The sequence below is a fragment of the Pelobates fuscus genome, chromosome 9, assembly GCF_036172605.1.
Source record: "Pelobates fuscus isolate aPelFus1 chromosome 9, aPelFus1.pri, whole genome shotgun sequence".
Lineage (NCBI taxonomy): Eukaryota > Metazoa > Chordata > Amphibia > Anura > Pelobatidae > Pelobates > Pelobates fuscus.
Genome location: NC_086325.1, coordinates 43,606,460 through 43,621,468, shown reverse-complemented (window position 1 = coordinate 43,621,468; position 15,009 = coordinate 43,606,460). Strand labels below are relative to the sequence as shown.

Sequence of the window (15,009 nt, the reverse complement as noted above, 5' to 3'; positions counted from 1 at the left end):
TTTATTTTTAATTGGACAAACAGAATCTCAGAATGACAAACTTTCTGGAGATCATCCCTTCATTTTTTTTACTTAGCGTCTGCATTGCTAGACTGATACGGATATTCATAAAACTCTGTTTATGTAACATAATGTGAATTTATACACATTTTTGCAAATAACATAGAAGCATCGGAGCAAAAATAATTGCATCCTGCTTTTACTGGAAATAGGATATTTATTTATTTTTCTCCCTTCCCCCTTTGTGTGAAACGGGTACTACGAGCAATGAAGGATTTGTATATACTGTAGTTATTTCATGCATTGGCAGGGCTGTCTGTGTGAACGTAGTCCTTTTCAGTGAGATGTGTGTGCATAATTAGTGATTGGTCTCTGAACGTGACAGATTCCTGCGCGGCCATCTCTGAGCGTAACAGTTGTTCATTGCACTAAACATTTATTTCTTTGTTCTGTGCATGATGAGTGTTTTGTAGCAAGGGGCCCATGTCGCCGACATGCTGTATAGTTTTGCATGATATGCTTACCAAACGACGACAACAATCCGCACATGACATAAGTGTGAGGATAGCCCTACTTTGGTCAGCTTGAAGCCTAAAGCTATTCTTTGTGTGTTAGAGGTGATCCTTTTGATAGTTGGGAGCTATGTATGATATGCACCACCTGCACATTGTTTGTATTACAATATATTCAAGATATGAAAGACTTGTTAGTGCAAGAGTTGCTGTGCATGTAAGTGGGCTTTATTTGATTATGAGAGTCAGGGATGTATTTACCACAAGGCAAACAAGGCATTTGCCTAGGGCGGCACTTTCAGGGGGGGCGCCCAAAAAACGCCACCCCAGGCTCCCAGACAAATGCCTTGTTTGCCTCGTGTTCTGGGGCTGTCCACCTTACTGTGAGTGAGTGAGTGTAGCTGTCAGTGTGTGTCTGTGAGTGAGAATGGGTGTGCCTGTGAGTGTGTGTCAGTGTGTGTATGTCATTTTATGTTTATCTGAGAGTATGTGCATGTCAGTGAGTGGGTGTGTCAGTGTGTGTCTGTCAGTGAAAGTGTGTGTTGGTTAAACAGTGTGTGCCAATGACTGTGTATCTGTCAGTGAGTGTATATCAGTGCATGTATCAATGAGGGCATGTGTCTGTCAGTCAGAAAAGTGGCCTTGACACAAATTGCGGGGGCAAATTTAGATTTTGGTGGTGCCCGAATTTAGTCGTGCCTAGGGCAGCGCAAATCCAAAATACATCACTGATGAGAGTACTGGGAGTAGTGTGCATTGCATTGGGAGTTTTTTTTCTTCTTCTTCCTTTTCACTATATCCATGGCCAATGTTTTTTATATGTTCGTAGAGTGTGGTAGGGGGAGTGTTTGTGTGAAGATGGTCGTGTGTGTGTGTGTGTGCTTACACTGAATATTTGTGTACCCTATATGTCCATGTAACAGGAAGTGGGATTCACATATAATAGGAGGTCCTTCCATTTATGGATGCCGTTTTGTAAAGAATATATGCGCGCTGACATGTGGTATCTTTGTAATATCTATATTCGAGGAACCGTGTTTCTTTGTATGCAGATAATAGAGAATTCTTCATATAGTGTAGGTGTGTGTGGGGAGAGGTGTAAAGTGTGCAGGCTACACTGAAAGCAGTGAATAGAATGTTGGTATCGTGGCAGTAAGATGACTCCAATTTAAAATGGGGGAACTCTTTTCTGTAAGACAGCTCTATATATGACTGACTACCAATATTAAGAAGGCTGCCATGTCATGTCTCCTATCAAGAGAGATTTAATCTGTAATGGGAACCATTTACATGGGTGTATGACCCTTTAGAGCAACTAAATTTAAAGAAAATGTGGTTAACTGGTAGTACCACTCCTGCTTTTGATATCTGTATTGTTGTAGACATGCGGTACCCTATATTATAGTCAGGTTGGGGTCTCTGTCTGCCATGTGAGGACATCAATGATCTGCATGGAATTTGTGTGTATGTAGGTGATCTGTAAAAGGGTGATGCCCGATTGTGGTTTTGTGTAAGCTGCTTGAAATGACTATGCAAACAAAAAGTACTACTTTTTTCACTTAGGAGTAATGTAGATTAACTGGCTGGGAGTGGTGGGAGGGGCAGACTGTGTGTATTAGGGTAGACTGGCTGGGAGTGGTGGGAGGGGGTAGACTGCTTGGGAGTTATGTGGGTCAGACTGGATGGGATTGATGGGAGGGGGCACTCTGACTGGGAGTAGGCAGATTGGGTGTAGTAGGGTAGACTGGCTGAGAGTGGACAGTATGGCTCAGAGTGGTGGGAATGTAGAGTCTGACTGGGAATGGTGGGACGGGCAGACTGGATGTAGTAGGGTAGACTGATTGGGACAGTCTGGCTGGGAGTGGTGAGACTGGCTTGGAGTTGTGTGGGTCAGACTGGCTGGGATTGATGGGAGGGGGCAGTCTGTCTCAGAGTGGGCAGACTTGGAGTGGACAGTCTGACTGGGAGTGGTGGGAGGGACAGACTGGGTGTAGTGGGGTAGACTGCTTGGGAGTGGACAGTCTGAGGGGGTAGATGGGCTGGGGGTTGTGTGGGTCAGACTAGCTGGGATTGATGGGAGGGGGCAGTCTGTCTCAGAGTGGGCAGACTGGTTGTAGTGGAGTAGACTGGCTGGGAGTGGACAGTATGACTTGGAGTGGACAGTCTGACTGGGAGTGGTGGGAGGGACAGACTGGGTGTAGTAGGGTAGACTGCTTGGGAGTGGACAGTCTGAGTGGGAGTGGTGCGAGGGGGTAGATGGGCTGGGGGTTGTGTGGGTCAGACTGGCTGGGATTGATGGGAGGGGGCAGTCTGTCTCAGAGTGGGCAGACTGGTTGTAGTGGAGTAGACTGGCTGGGAGTGGACAGTATGACTTGGAGTGGACAGTCTGACTGGGAGTGGTGGGAGGGACAGACTGGGTGTAGTAGGGTAGACTGCTTGGGAGTGGACAGTCTGAGTGGGAGTGGTGCAAGGGGGTAGATGGGCTGGGAGTTGTGTGGGTCAGACTGGCTGGGATAAATGGTAGTGAGCAGTCTGTCTGAGAGTGGGCAGATTTAGGTAGACTGGCTGGGAGTGCACAGTCTGGCTTAGAGTTGTGGGGGGGCAGACTGTCTGGGATTGGTGGGTAGTAGGGCAGACTGTCTGGGAGTGGTGGGTGTGGGCAGAATCTGTGTAGTAGGGCAGAATGGCTGGGAGTGGCACATCACACTGGTTGCATATAATGGACATCTTCAAGTTTAGGAATTGATGTTTTCAGCCAGGGGAGTGTGTTTCTAATGGATGTTCCTTTAAAACCAAGGGGATTATAACACAGAGCTTGCGATACAAGCCATAAAGAAAGAATGTGTATATCGTGGGGGATCCTGGCAGTAAGTTTGCATGTATTACAGTATATTTTTGCAATACGGGCATACTGTGTTTGACTCTTGTAGGTGCATGCTGTGGAGGTATCATTGTGCTGTAAGGTGCATGTTGTGTGGGTATGTTGCAGCAAGGTGAATGCACTGGTGGTATGTTGCAGTAAGGTTAATGCTTTAGTGGTATGTTGCAGTAAGGTGGACGTTGTGGGTGTATGTAGTAGTAAGGTGCATGTTGTGGGAGTATGTTGCAGTAAGGTGCATGTTGTGTGGTATGTTGCAGTAAGGTGCATGTTGTGTGGTATGTTGCAGTAAGGTGCATGTTGTGTGGTATGTTGCAGTAAGGTGCATGTTGTGGGGTATGTTGCAGTAAGGTGCATGTTGTGGGGTATGTTGCAGTAAGGTGCATGTTGTGGGGTATGTTGCAGTAAGGTGCATGCTGGGGGTGTATGTTGCAGTAAGGTGCATGCTGTGGGTGTATGTTGCAGTAAGGTGCACGTTGTGGGGTATGTTGCAGTAAAGTGCTTGCTGTGGGTGTATGTTGCAGTAAGGTGCATGCTGTGGGGTTATGTAGCAGTAAGGTACATGCTGTGGGGGTATGTAGCAGTAAGGTGCATGCTGTGGGGGTATGTAGCAGTAAGGTGCATGCTGTGGGTGTATGTAGCAGTAAGGTGCATGCTGTGGGGGTATGTTGCAGTAAGGTGCATGTTGTGGGGTTATGTAGCAGTAAGGTGCATGCGGTGGGGGTATGTTGCAGTAAGGTGCATGCTGTGGGGGTATGATGCAGTAAGGTGCATGCTGTGGGGGTATGTAGCAGTAAGGTGCATGCTGTGGGTGTATGTAGCAGTAAGGTGCATTCTGTGGGGGTATGTAGCAGTTAGGTGCATGTTGTGTGGTATGTTGCAGTAAGGTGCATGTTGTGTGGTATGCTGCAGTTAGGTGCATGCTGTGTGGGTATGTAGCAGTTAGGTGCATGTTATGTGGTATGTTGCAGTAAGGTGCATGGTGTGGGGGTATATTGCAGTAAGGTACATGCTGTGCTTGCAGTTAGATGTTTGTGCATGTTGTGGATGGTCCCTGTAGTGAAGGGTGCTCTGGATAAACGGGTTCTCCTTACATTCGGGGTGTGTTTATTACAATGGGTGCCTTTGCTGCGAGGGGAAGGAGGTTATTACAATGGGTACCTTGAATGGGGGGAAGGGGGGGGTTATTACAATGGGTGCCCTGACTGATGGGTACCCTGGCTGAGGGGGCATATGGGGGACGGGGTGTATTATAATGGGTGCCTGGGCTGGGGATGTGGGAGGTTATTACAATGGGTGCTTTGGCTGGGGAGGTATGTTTATTCTAATGGGTGCCCTGGATGGGGAGTGTATTACAATGGGTGCCTTGGGGGGTTATTACAATGTGGGCCCTGGCTGGGGGGGTTATTACAACAATGGGTGCCCAGGCTGGGGGTGAGGGGTTATTACAATGGGGGCCACGGCTGGGGGGGGTAGGGGGGTTATTACAATGGGGGCCCTGGCTGGGGTGGTTATTACAATGTGTGCCATAGGAGGTGGGGGGTTTGTTTACCATTGTTGCGAGCAGATTAAGTAGTCCGGGGGTGTTTATACAGTGGGCACTCAGTAATATTTTAAGCGGACAGGCGGTGTTTAATAATGGGTTCTCGTTTCATTTTACAGGGGTAGAAGGATTCACATGGGGTATTCACTGGGGGTGCGCAGCTCGATTTAAAGGGACATGGGCGTATTACAAAGTGTGTATTCAACGCAGTTTTACTGGAGAGAGAGGTACGACCAGTGTTTCATGTTTGTGTAGGGGGGATTTACTGAGGGTGTTTATTCTGTATGGGGGGGGGGGGGGGGATTTACTGAGGTTGTTTATTCTGTATAAGTGGGGGGGGGGGGGATTTACTGAGGGTATTTATTCTGTATAAGTGTGGGGGGGGGATTTACTGAGGGTGTTTATTCTGTATAAGTGTGTGTGTGTGTGTGTGGGGGGGGGGGGGTTACTGAGGGTGTTTATTCTGTATAAGTGTGTGTGGGGGGGATTTACTGAGGGTGTTTATTCTGTATAAGTGGGGGGGGGGGGGATTTACTGAGGGTGCTCCCTGCAGTTTGGCATTGAGGTGGGTATTTCTGCCATCTCTTCCTTATTTCCGGGGGGGTTGCTGTATGTGATCCCCTGGGGGTTGGCATGACGCTATGTCTTGCCGTCTTCCCTAGGCTGGCCGTGCTGGGAGTGGCAGTCCGGCCCCAGCGGGTGGGGGCTGATTGCCAGCCGCTGTTAATGTGAGCAGACAGGAAGGCTCGCTCTCTCCGAGCTTGTTTGTGTCGGAGCGCTGTGGGCCGATGAGTGGGGAATGGATGATTAACCCTCCCCGCCCGAACCGTAAATCCCTGCGTGGAAGGAACACGTCACGGCCCGGCCGGGTTTCCGTGTGAGAGAGCCGGGAACACCCAGGACAAGTTGCCCTCATTGCGGTGTCTCGGGCGCCCTCTCCCCTGCCGGTGAATTCGGGTGAGATGCAGTGTCCGGGGGTCACCCGGGAGCCATTTTTAAAGGGTCTCAATACGCGTAGAGGGTGGCATGGGCGGACGGCATCGCCAAAAACACATCGTGCGCTGCGCTCTATTTACAGAGCTCCAGCGTCAGATCTCGCGAACTGCGCACCGGGGGGGATCGGGAACTTCGCTAAACCGAAACACGTTAAACCGTTCTGGTAGATTCCGCAGGAAATCACCCCAAAAATATCATCCTGCTAAATTCCACAGTCACTATGTACTAAGGGTTCACCATCACCTGGAGCCACATTGAAGGGCCTTTATATGGTGACTGGGTGTCAACCTATCACTAGTGTCATGGGGACAGGGTGTCACCTTTATCTCTACTGTGCTCATGGTGACTGGGGTTCACTTTTATTGCTACTAGTGGGCTCTTTGATTTGGGGTGCATGTGACTCACACTCACATTTGGGTTGGGGGGGAGTACCGTTTATTATGCATTTTGCAAACTAGTTTGTCGTATAAAGTTTGGGTAAATATTGTGTTAACAGGGACTACATTGTGTGTGTGTGTTGGGGGGAGGGGTTCCCATTTTGACTAATTTTCATGAAGGGGTTATTCATTGAGTCTCTTCTATGATCCAGTCCATATATTGGTCATTTATGAGGGTCCAGTTATGCATATTTTCAATTTGGGGATACCAATGTCACTGGGACTGTTTGCATTGCACCTCATTTTTAACATTAGAAGTGTCCAAATTTTAAAATGTCATAATATTGTTAATTGTTAATAGTGTTAATATTGAGCATTTAATGGATATATTACGCAGAAATGTTAGTGGTGGTGAGATTAGGGGGTTATAGAGTGTCTCGTATCAACTTAGTGTAGTTAAAGAGCTGCAATATGCCCAATATTAAGATGGTGCAGTTGGAGAGTTGCAGTATGACCAGGATCAAGATGACATAGTTGTGAGGTTGCTGTGTACCCCCATATGAAGACCATGTACTTGGAAGGGAAGGTGTAGGCGTATACACCTGTATGAAGACTGTGGTTGGAAGTGGGTTTTTTAGATGTGTACAAGTGTGGAAGAGTGTGGATTTAAAAGGGGTTGGTAGTTGTATATCCCTCTATGAAGATCATGCAGTTGCAAGGAATGGGTTGTACTTGTGTACCCTGTATGACGTCTGTGCAGTTAAAGTGTTTTTTTGTAGTTGTGTTCCACTCTATGAAGACTATGTAACTGTAAGAGGGGTTGCAGTTTTTCACATTACAAAGATTGCATTAGGGGTTGCAGTGTGCTCCAATATAAAGACTATATAGTAAGAGGTCTTGTGGTGTGGCCCAGTTGGATGATGTAGTTGGGGGCTTGTATGCATGCCCCCATATGATCATGGTGAATTTATGGGGTTGTAGCACGCATGTTATGGAGGCAGTGCAGTTGTGAGATTTGTAGTGTGCTCAATATTTAGATGACATCGTTTTGAATTGGTACTGTACCCAACTATCACTATGCATAGTTGGGGTTGTGTGGTTGAGTGCATGTTGTGTTGTTGTATAGGCTGTTGGCAGTTCTAGTATCTCACAGTGACCCTTCTCCCTTTGTCTCACTGGGATGTTTGCGTGTGTGTGTTTGAACATGTGCCTGTTGTTGGAAGGTATGGGTTGTTGTGGTACGTACAGAGTGCCATACTTATATGAGATAGAGGTATCTTATGTGGATTGTGTTTTTGTGGCATATAGTGTCAAAGCGATGACCTGGCTTTCAAACCAGTACCAATCTTGGATACTTGTTTGTGTGTATGTGTGTTTTTGTAGTTGTGATGGGATATCCATATATATCCCTTGGTGCATATTGTGTAATTGTGTTGTGCGTAGCTGGTGTCATTTCTGTATTGGAATCAGTGACCTGTGTCAGTGATGCACTCTTGTCTTCCATGGGTTCTTGTTGTACAATTGTTATGCACGTTTGTGCCTCCCAGGGTGCATGTTGTGTAGTTGTTTTGGTGTGTACTTAGTGTGTCAGTGATGCCCTGGGGTGTATGTTGTGTTGTTGTTGTGGAGTATAGTTAGTGTGTCTTTAGTGTGTAATTAGTTTCTCAGTGATGCTCTTGGGTGTAGGTAGTGGTGTATAGTTAGTGTCAGTGATGCCCTGGGGTTTATGTTGTTGTTGTGTATAGTTAGAGTGTCATGTTGTGTAGTTGGTGTCAGCGATTCTCTGAGGTGCATGTTGTCTAGTTGTTGTGGTGTATAATTAGTGTCATGTTGTGTAGTTAGTGTGTCAGTGATGCCCTGGGCTGTATGTTGTGAAGTTGTTGTGGTGAGTAGTTTGTAATTAGTGTGTCAGTGATGCTCTGGGGTGCATGTTGTCTAGTTGTTGTGGTGTATAGTTAGTGTCATGTTGTGTAGTTAGTATGCCAGTGATGCCCTGGGGTGTATGTTGTGAAGTTGTTGTGGTGAGTAGTTTGTAGTTAGGGTGTCAGTGATGCCCTGGGGTGTGTGGTATGTAGTTTGTAGTTGGTGTGTCAGTGATGCCATGGGTGTATGTTGTGGAGTTAGTGTCAGTGCTATTCTTAGGTGCATGTTGTGTAGTTGTTGGGGTGTATAGTTGGTGTGTCAGTGTTGCCCTGGGGTGTATGTTGTATAGTTAGTGTCATGTTGTGTAGTTAGTTTTTTTTATGTTGTGTAGTTCGTGTGTCAGTAATGCCCTGGGGTGTATGTTGTATAGTTAGTGTGCCATGTTGTATAGTTAGTGTGTCATGTTGTGTAGTTAGTGTGTCAGTGATGCCCTGTCCTTCTCCTCCCTCCCTGTGTCTCCCTGGGATGGATGTCTGTGTGCGCTGGGTTTTTTTTTCCTCTCCCCCGGCCGCTCCAGGTGCAGGCCGGGAGCTGTAGTTCTCCGCCGACCTGGTCCCCATTGGCTTTAGTGGTGGGCGGCGCGGTCCTCGGACTACACTTCCCGTCACGCCCCGCGCGGCCTGGCTCGCTGCTCTCGATCGCTGGCTGCCAGTGTCTCCGCCGGAGCTTCTTCTTCTTGTCCGGGATCACGGGCAACCGGCTGCCCCGTCCCCGCCCGAGACCCGGCCTGGCACTCCCGAGCTTCGCTGCTGGACTCGGATTCGGGAACAGGTGCGTGTTTGACCGAGCTCTCCCTCCTCCCAGTCCCTCTATCCCCGTGTGTCCCCGCCGCTCCGGACATTTAAACCCCCCACCGGGCGCACATCGCCGCCCTCTCCCCCCCATTCCTCCCACCCCCAGGGGGCCGGGGCGGCGGGGCCACGGCTAATGGGCAGCTGGGCGCCCACTTCACCTCCCTCCACTGCCCGATGGGAAAATCGGGTCACTCCGGGTGTCCCCTCCGCACTGATCGGGTGTAAGGGCGTGGGGTGCCATGGTAACCGCGGGGCGAGCTCCGGAGCGGGGCTAGGGGTCCCGGACTAGTGCCAGCCCTCCCCGGCTACCGATCTACCTGCGGGACTTACTCCGGGGGTTTCTCCCCGAACAGCCCGGGCGGGAGTACATCGGAGCTGCGCGCTTCCTCGCTATGGGGAGACCGAGCGACAAGTTTGTAACAAGCCCCCCATGGGGGGTCCTCCGGGGCCCCAGCTTGTAACTCGCTCCCCGTGTGGGGGCCACTGCCAGTTATAACCTCCCCGGGGCCCGTGCCGGTTACAAACCCCCGATGTGGAGTCCCCGGGGCCCCTGCCAGTTACAAACCTCCGATGTGGGGTCCCTGGGGCCCCTGCACGGGACTCGCTGTATCGATATTCAGCACCAGAACTTGCAGGAGCGACTCGTGACCTGGGATCGCGATAAATAGCGAGTCTCTGTAAATACTCCCATGGTAGCTGCGAGTTTACATGGTGTGCACTCAGTGTGTAGTGTTTGTGTGTCACTCTCTGTTTATCTATGGCCCCTCATATTATATACTCATACTGTATATATTTAAAACTGTAGACTTCAATGCCCTTCATATGATTTAAAACAGGGCTGTACAAGTAAGCAAGGTAGCTCCATTCAAATCCACTCTAGTTATTATATATTTATCATTTACACAGGTAGTTTCAAAAGCAAGTATGTCACATTGTCGCCAGTTAAAAAAAGGTAAACAATAATCGACATTAAAAGCTGTCCAGCAGACCAATGTACTTTTTCAGTAATACAGTCAGTATCTATGAAATCAGGAAGACACATAGAACAAAGTAAGAAGTAGGCTTAATACAATACTTATCATTTTCGTTTCACGTTTAGGATGTGCTCCTATAACATCCCCCTTGTTTAATGCTGTGCTCCTATAACATCCATATAGTTTAATTGTATATGTCATGATCTTGAAGGTATATTTTAAGCAGGTTGTGCTATCCTGAAGACATCCCTTTCTGCATAGGTTTGAGACCCTTGTATTTTCTTCCTGTTGGTTACCTGTATGTGGTCTTCAGTTACGTTAAACTGGTATTTTTCAGTAAAGTATAACTCAATAAAGTTCTATAGTTATAGGGATCCTTTTTTTAATACATGTCCTAGAGGACACCGAGAATCTTCTTTTGGTTAATCTAAATGGTGAGGATTTACACAAGTGTGAAGAAGGGACCATATCAAGATTACATAAATATATTTTTACTATGATCAAATTTGTTGTAGAATGCAGGAGTCGGATACTTGAAATTTCACAGTCGTACTTTTGTCCACTGTTCCTTCTTAGTGCCTAATGACATTTTTATATTGAATACACTGATTCTGCATGTACTGAGTACCCTAGACAGGGATCTAGGTAGATACAGATCCTAAAATATAGTGATTCTCTGTATTTTATAAATCATTCTAAAGGCAGGAATGCCGACCTAGTTCTTAACATACAGTGTCACCTCTCTTTACACTATATAGCAATGCAAACATACAGACATTAATAATGTGCTAATAGCTGGGCATTACCATTGGCAGGCATATCTGTATTCAGAACAGGGCAAGGATGCAGAGAAGTGCAACTCCAGTGGTTTTACTCACCAAAACTGTGTGTTATGGTAAGTTGACCACCAAGTCCAAACTATCCGATTTGATAGGCAGCCTGCAACTAAGATGTTGAAGATTTAGAGGTGCCATGCAACTCTCCGTTTAGTAAACCATACTCTAGGCAAATTCAGAATTGCAGCAGTTCTGATGAAAATCCTTGCTGTACATCTCGGTGGTACATCCGTTTATTGGAATTTTGTAAGCATTATGAGAGTGGCCTATTTTAATTTGGGAGAATAGTCTGTATGTAGAGTTAAACAATATTTTTGTTTTGAAATATTGTTGCATATTTATTTGATGCACCCCTTTGCATATATAAAAACTATGCACATTGGCAAACATGGATTGTTTTTATGTATTATGGTTTATTGCATAGACTTGTTTTGGGTGTCTATGAAGTTGTTTTGAAGATATTTCTTACATTAGTACAAACAAAGTTGCCCCTGATATATTTGATTTAGTTCACCCTCCCTCTACCCTCCAATATTTTTACATCCTATAGTATATCATTTTTCTAGGTTCGCAAGTCTGAGATTTGGAAGAAGCATATTATTAGAACGCCCAGTGATCAATAATTACACACTTGCAGCATGGTTAAAATATGTATAACTAGAAATAGCTGGTTGAACAATGTAGGACACTGCACATCTTTACAGTCCATTTGTTTTGTGGTGATATTTTTTTTTTACAGAGTTTAGGAACAAAGTGATACTAATAGGAAATAACGAATCAGAAGTATATCTATAAATTTGTGTGCAAGATAGATGACTTTTAGGTTTATTTTGTTATTTTTCACCAAACTAGTAAACTTAAGACCACAGCTAACTTGAAGATAATTTTTTTCCCGTTTGCATGTTTTGACCTAAAATTCAGATTTCACTTGGAATTTTTGACAGTTCAGAGTCAATAACCTAGTTGGATGTGGGAACTGAAGGATCCTTCAAAGGAAAACGTACCATAACCACTACATCCTGGACCTCCATTACACAATTAGATGTTAAAGCTTTTTAGTCTGGTTTGACAATTTATGTAGGTGTAGCCGGAAGGCTCCCTTGCAGCATCTGGTCTGCCCTAGCAGGAAAAGTCTGATTGCTCTATAGAGCAAAGCGAGCAGATGCAGGACCACGCTCAGCAGACTGTCAGCCAATGAGTACGGGACCAGCTTTGCTCTTAGCATTGCCATCTAGCTTCTCCTGTTGAAGACTGAAAGGAGCAGATGCGGCATGGGTGCTTGGCATAATGCTAGTAAGTTGTCACACCGTACTGATACTGTTTTACCATGGAGTGGAGGTAGGGACCTCTTTGCACCATAACCATTGCACAGTGCTGTTGTGATTTATGGTGCTTGAAGTATTCCTTTAAAGTGATTGCTCCCTGGTACGGTTCTGACGTTTCTCGAGCAATACCATTTTTGTATTCTACTTCTACACTAATCATTTATTGCCAGTTTTTATTTATTTATTTATTTCTTCTCTAATCTGTTTATTAGATTTGCTAAATTAGGCATTGAGGAGAACAGAGATGATTATTAGAAATGTTCCTTCTAGCTGTTCTTACTTTAGCAAATAATCCCCTTTATGTTCCTAATCACAATGCATGTTCATACTAATAGGAAGTAGACCAATAATCAGATAATCTCTCCATGTTCGAGTCTCACAAATTGGCTGCATGGATTGCAGGGGGAGGGGGTTGTAATTCCAAGATGGCATCTAAGTGGCAAGATACAGTATAGCAGAAGTCTAGTTTATTTTTTATGTCAAAGTCCAGGGTTGTTCTCAATACATGATGATACTGTTCTTCTTACAGAAACATGCATGAAGTTCAGCAAGATTCCCTTTTTAAAATGGTTTTACTTTCACTGATCCTTTGATCTCAGGCACACAGACCTGAACCTAGCATCTTTGGGCCTTATGGGGTGCAGTAATCAGGATGTAAGCTTAAATGCACGTCTGCCAGGAAGACTCCTTTTCTGTAAAATTGTGGCTGAAGGTTTTTTGTTTTTTTTTGAATGGTTAAATTGTGCTTTCTGTAAAAGAGGAAGGAGAGTATGTTTCAAAATATTTCTCTTTAGAAATAAAGCAGGGCTGGCATGGGGTGTACAAAACGCAGCGTCTCCTGCCATTTTTGTCTAAATTTAGCCTCTTTACAAGATGTGGGTATTATCGTATCCTTCTGATCGCCATTCTCAATATAAATTGGTTTACTCCTTAACCCCTTAAGGACACATGACATGTGTGACATGTCATGATCCCCTTTTATTCCAGAAGTTTGGTCCTTAAGGGGCTTAAAGAGGGTATTGTAAGTGTTAAGCAAAATGTCGGGGGACCTTCAGGTTTGACAGTGTTTTTTCAGCTGTTTGGCTTAATTTTTGAGATTCCATTGTCCATTTTCAATAATTAATTGACTAACCCTCCATAACTTTTATCCGACAGAAACCTATGTTTCCAGTTTGGTAAGTCTGACAGAACCAAGGAAGAGTTTTGTACCCGCTGCTTCATTTCGGAACTGAATTGTATTGGTCTAGAACTACTCTTGTATACTTTTACTAAATGTTCGACACTGTGGTTTGAAGAGCAGCATATTGTTAAAAAAAAGATTTCACAGTACTGCTCTGAACTAGGGTTTTCAATTACTAGTGGCATACTATCAACTACATTTTATTTCTAGAAGTTACAGATATTTTTTAGAAGGCTCTCAGTTGACAGCCTCTGCTCCATATCAGGGCTAAAAATGTCTCTAGCCACTGGTGAGTAGAAATTCATCCCTGGTAAAAGTGTCATGGACCCCCTGGCTTGCATTGGCTAGTATTTTCAAGGCCTGGTTGGTAGTGTTTACATTTCAACAGGAGTATGCTGGTAATAGTAGGTTGTTTACCTATTACTTGCAGCAGGAATGGCAGCGGCAACTGTCAATGCCGTATGCACTTCCCTTATCTAGAGGATTTTACATGCAATGTGATTTATTATTTTTGTAATTTATTTTTTTCACTGGTACGAAGTCTAGGAATGGATAATGTGATCCTTTCAATAAAACTAATGCCCATTTGCAAAGGAAAATCCTGCAGAGGTTGCAGACTTTTTAATGCACAAACATAATGCAAAAGGAATGGGCTTTTTCTCTATACTTGTAGTCAACTTGTTTCCCTTGTCTTTTTCTAGAGAACATCACACGAGGCTAGGGGGCAGCGGAGACTACGAAGCAGTGACACTTATGCCGTGTTTTTTTTAAAGTGACAAAAGTATTTCTCTCGTGTCTGTCTAGCAGCAGCTGCTGTAAAGAGGTATGTTTAGTGTGCTTGACTGCATTTACTGTGATCGTGCTGTTAAATGGACATGGCGCTTTGTCTCTATTGATCGTTCATGTTATTATACCTGTGCTATTATTTAACTATAACCTGATCAGTCTTATGTACGTTTGTCACTAGAGCTCTGTAGCGATAAGTTGAACATCAGATAAAGTACCTTATTGTGCTAATTTAAAAAAATATATATTTTCTGTCCGGTACAAGTCAACAAGTACTTGTTGAATTTAAGCACCAAAGAACAAACTTAGACCTATGTGTGGGGGAAAAAAACAAAGACCTTAATGTTTGACATCTTCTAATGGAGTAGGCAACCTTTGGCAGTCTGAGTGTTGTAGACTGCATCTCCCTTGATGCTTCGCCACCATTATGACTTTACGAGCATTATGGGAGATGAAGTGCACAAAATCTGGAGTGCCGAACGTTGCCTACCCTTCCTCTATATCATTCTAGCAGCCATGGCTCACTGGTTTCAAAGTTGCACATGGTTATTCACAAAACTCCCGAAATTGATTTTAGGGCAACAAAACTAAGTTGGAAAGAGGGGATTTTGATTTTTTTTTTTAATTAGTTTTTTTTTAACTTGCTGACTAAGGAGGTCAAAACCAAGCAATGCGATGCATCTCTTAACTCTGCTCATAAATGTATTTTTCTTTATGAGTAACAAATAATTAAAACAAAACCTAAGCCCTTGCTCCTAACCTACTGGTATTAGAAAGATTAAATTTTGATTGCCAGAGAAACTGGTTGGTTTTATTATGTTTTAATTCCATGACATCCCTCCCTTGCCTTTGTGACACTGTCATGTCGCCATTTAATATACTGAG

At 44.9% G+C, this 15,009-nt stretch overlaps 1 protein-coding gene across 12 annotated transcripts in view; it reads left to right on the top strand.

The window, feature by feature from the left end:
- Window positions 1–15,009, top strand: part of BCORL1 (BCL6 corepressor like 1) — a 71,517-nt gene that overhangs the window by 22,671 nt on the left and 33,837 nt on the right. For 3 of the 12 annotated variants that reach the window (XM_063431902.1, XM_063431890.1, XM_063431894.1), the window contains exons 1-4: window positions 7,871–7,929; window positions 8,110–8,321; window positions 8,625–9,000; window positions 14,040–14,161. The gene's annotated coding sequence lies outside the window, so the exon portion shown is untranslated. The other 9 variants (XM_063431901.1, XM_063431899.1, XM_063431893.1 and 6 more) reach the window with 8 other exon arrangements.